The 4,580-nt window shown below is 35.7% G+C and overlaps 1 long non-coding RNA gene across 1 annotated transcript; it reads right to left on the minus strand.

The window, feature by feature from the left end:
- Positions 1-2,298: 2,298 nt before the first annotated feature.
- LOC122994614 lies at positions 2,299-4,058 on the minus strand. The gene is made up of 4 exons (XR_006406639.1): positions 3,633-4,058; positions 3,345-3,475; positions 2,665-2,744; positions 2,299-2,544 (listed from the first exon to the last, which is right to left on the minus strand). It is a non-coding gene; the product is annotated as an uncharacterized LOC122994614 (long non-coding RNA).
- Between the last annotated feature and the right edge of the window lie 522 nt (positions 4,059-4,580).

The raw sequence follows: 4,580 nt of genomic DNA on the forward strand, positions 1-4,580 counted from the left end.
CTAGCTTCTTACACAAACTTGACATCCCTTCTCCACATTTCATTTTCATTCTTCGTTTTTGTGCTTCTCCAGTATTATGTTGTCTTCAAGACTTTACTGAAACTCCAAAATGATTCAGACACCACCCCAAAAATGATTTTATCAGGAGAGCCATTTATTAACTGTGACAATGACTCCAAATGTAGGGGAGAGCAAGGAAGGGAATAAAAGAATGGTTTTAAGAAGAAGTGTATTTCTCTTTCATATCACAGAGCACATCAGACTACATGCATAATTTATTGTAAGAATAAACATGATTGGCATAGATATGTTTAGAAGGCCCCAGGTGGACAGATTTAAAATGTATGCTTTCCACAAAAGAATGAATGACAACTCTCCTTTAGGGTGCTAGCACCAGGAAAATATGACAGCTTCCCTCTCAGTGCTCTCCTTTTACTTTCATCCTGATACTATGGTGTCAGGCGCATTAGGGAATGATGGATGGGATCTTCCTCCAACCTGATAGTCACCCTATTCTTTTCCATCCCTCTGTCCTCATATCTCTCTTATTCTAACTCTGTCATTCCAAGTCCAGCATTGTTGTAGATGCTGCCTGACAACAGCAGTGATGTGATACCATACCATATGCCGCGTCAATACTGGCGTTTTATTAAAACTAGGATATGGTACTATCCAAACTCTAAAATTCAGTATTGTACGAGTTAATTATTTTTATTGCTGAAACATATTTTCTTAAATTTTTAATTAATACATCCTTTATTCCAAAAAAATCTGTTTAGCACCAGTCTTATGTGTAAAGGGGACATATTATGTGCATTCCCAGGTCTATATTTTTAATTGGGGTTTGGATATCATGTTTAACATAGTTATCCAACATCATAACAGGATATAAGTAACAGAAAATTACAAAAAGCATAATATGTTCCCTTTGAAGGGTAAGACTGGCACTATATGAAATGAAAATAGTCTCAATACTAGTGAAATGTTCATGTTTCATAAAGATAAAGTAAAATGATTTACAAATGTGTACTGTAACGGTTTGACTCATTTTTTTATTCTTAATACTAGGATGCCAGTCAGAACAGAGCCTGACAATAAACTACTTAAAATAAAAAGAATATTCAGACTGTATGTCCCATGACTACGAAGGATGGATGCAATGAAACACAATCACATGTGAGTTCCACAAGATTTACACCAGTGGACTCATGGAGTTAAGAGCGAACCGCAAGTCTGGAAGATACTCGTCCCAGCACTTGAGGTTTTCCCTCACTTAAGAAGCAATCATAGTCTTAAGTGTGTCGTTTCAGTGAAATAATAATAATAATAGTTAATGGGGATTTAATCATTTAATGCATTTTCTGAGCTGTGCACTTTTGGGTGCACAGGGCCAAAAAATTCTGATGAAATTGAAAACAATAAGCATCAGGTATAAAGGCTGTTTCATTGGCATGTGTTATGGAAATCCTGAGCTGGTTAGTTCTGAAACACCAAGAGCTTTGGATGTATTTAAGCACAAGAATGTATTGACAAGTTGATCAATCAAGGAGACATCTGGTACAATTCAAAGTGCATTATTCACACTCAAAAATAGGGGTACCAGTATGCACCTAAAAGGGTACAAATGCTTGTCGCTGGGGGGGTACCCTTTTGAGAGACAGTTGTGTACCCTTCATTGGCGGTCCATTTTTGTACCTTATCAAATTGTGCCTGTTAAAGTACAATTGTGTACCCTTCATGACATAAAAGTACCTTTAAACTACAGTACAACAATGTATCCATTGAAAGGGTACATTGCTGCACTCTGAAAGGGTACTACCCCAGCGACAAGCTGTTCTGGACTTTAAGGAGACAAAAATGTACTAGAATTGTCCACACAATAATTGCTTCTTGACTGTTTATTGTCATCAATGAGAAGATCATCTTTCAAATAAACATTACAGCGTTTATGTTGTGATAAAAAAAATAATTCATTGCAAATATAGTTACACATAAAATGTATCCATGTCAATGTATAAAATAACAAGAGTAAAGATTGCCTAAATGAGGATTGTGGGCATGTACAAGTTCAATATGCTGAATCAGTTTCCCAAGGCAAGGCAAAGCAAGGCAAGGCAAGTTTATTTGTATAGCACATTTCAAAAACAAGGCAATTCAAAGTGCTTTATGTAGAGCATAAAAGGCATCAAGATAGAATATAAAAGCAACACAAGTAAAAAGACATTTAAATACAATTAAAAAGTGTTAAATTTGGAAATCAAAAAAAGCTAAATAACAATAAGACAGATAAAACAGGAGAATAAAAGTTAAAGAGAGTAAAGGTCCTCTTTTTTTGAACGTTGATACAGTCCAGGCAAGAACAGTAAAGAAGGTTAACCACTTAATTTACAGTTACCAGCAGGGGTTTTTCCCCATCCTCAATGATGTTTGCGATGCACCACTGGAGAAAGTTCAGTTTCTTTTTAAAATATGCAGAATATATCTTGTAATTTTCCAGTCTTGGTCTTTCAGTTGAACAGCTGGATAGGGAGTTAGAGGATTATACTACATAAGAGAAAAAAAAATGTTAGCATACATAACAAGATGGATCTGATAAGGCATGCACAGTGATCCAAAGGAACACTAACTTATGACTAGTGGCTATGCACAACACCAGGTATTTACCTCTCCAAGAATAATGAATTCCTCAATCTTCTCCTTGAAGATGGATGGCAAGAGGAGGAGTCCACCCCTGAAATCAATTCCTAGGTCATACAGATGGTACAATTTTAAGTGCACATTCATTTCAACAAATTTTGGCTGATACTAATATGCAAATTCCCATAGACAGGCAATTGCATTAGAGTCGTTATGTTACTTCAGATACAGTACATTAATGAACTGCTACTTCAAATTAAAACTTATGTAAGAAATAACCTGAACGGCATTAAGATAATGTTGCATGGTGTGCATAGGTGTAACAAACAGATAAATGCACTGGACAGGTAATACAGCCATCTAGCAGTGTCTATGGTGTGGAAGGGGTTAAGCAAATATTTCATGTGTGAGAAAATGGTGCCTAATTTGAACTATTTTTTAAACCTGAAAGACTAAGCCCATACAAGCCATTGCTTGTTAACACAAAATCCAGGCTGTGGAAGAATGTGGATGGAATAGTTAAATTAAACTGAAACTTAAATTTAACATGGTAACATCTCAAAAATGAGATAAATATATATGTATCATGCCAATACCAGTTCTACCATAGTTCAATGCAACTGTGCCCATTCTCTTTAGAAGGGACTGCACACAAATGACACAATGATGTAGCAAAATTGACTATTTGTATGCGCTCAAATCAGTACCTGTAATATCCTCAGGCAAGGTGTCCTCTCTTGTCTCCATATAGAGTTTTTTCAGTGGCAGTGAAGTTCTCACTGAAGCGGCAGCGTATGTTGACTGCAGAGGGGTGCACAGCATCAACCTCATCACACAACTAAGATTTCAAAAAGAAAAACAGGAGAAAGAAAGACATATTTTATTTGAAGTATTTAAACAACCTTTAACATTAGTTAGGTTAATCAGGTAATCATCAACATTAATCAGGTTTAGGCATCATTTAGGACAGCAGTGTGTGATAGAGGGTATGCCACCTTATCCCAGCTGACATTGCTACAACACTTGGGTGTTTCTGAAGAAGACTGTAGTGGTAGCCAAGACAGTTGCGGTAAAAATCTAAAAAAATAAAAGGGAGTTAATTACAACTGTAATAGAAGTCTATATGAACCCTTTTCAAAGTTTCTGTTAAGTGTTAAGTGTTAATATGGGGACCAATTTAAAGCGCTTTAATTTGTCCCCTGTCTGTAGCTCAACTTGGCATCAGCTTAACTGTTCTTACCCCCTGAGGATGTTCTTAGGAATAGGGTCATTTTGTTGCAGTCTGGAGCCCTGAGATACAAATGAAAATATATACATTTAAAGTCTGTGTAAAGCAATAATAAATATGTGTTCTGAGTTTTTCCACACCACATAAAAATGTGTTATTAACCAAACCAGCCAAATTTGACTGATTAAAAAAGTTGCCAAGTATATAAATTAGGTTTCAAAATCATGGAAAAACAACCATTACTCTCCGCTCTGAAACGCTTGGGGCAAGTCCACTGAAGGCGTTGATAATATTATTCAATAAATAATAATAGCTCTAAATACCTTAACTATAACTATACTAATACTACTACTGCTACTACTACTACTACTAATAATAGTAGTTATAACGATAATAATAATAACAATTATAGTTATTATCTATCTATGAGCTACATTTGTATTTCAATGCTGCAGGTACAAATGGTACAAATTTGTTCTTTCTTTTGTTTTAAATTACTTTGTACCCTTTCTGTTAGTTAAAAGGTGCACTTCTGGCCTCTTAAAGACCAATATTATACCTTTGAGTGTACCTGTGAGTACAGAACTGTTCTTGTCTCTTACCTCCATTTTTGAGTGTGTATAAGAGAGTTTACTATAGCGCCTTGGTTCTCATAGCAACGACCACAAGGAGATGTTGGCCTGACCGAAGAGGAGACAGTTGGACTTATAGAAAA

This window comes from Thunnus albacares, chromosome 12, assembly GCF_914725855.1.
Source record: "Thunnus albacares chromosome 12, fThuAlb1.1, whole genome shotgun sequence".
NCBI classification, from domain to species: domain Eukaryota; kingdom Metazoa; phylum Chordata; class Actinopteri; order Scombriformes; family Scombridae; genus Thunnus; species Thunnus albacares.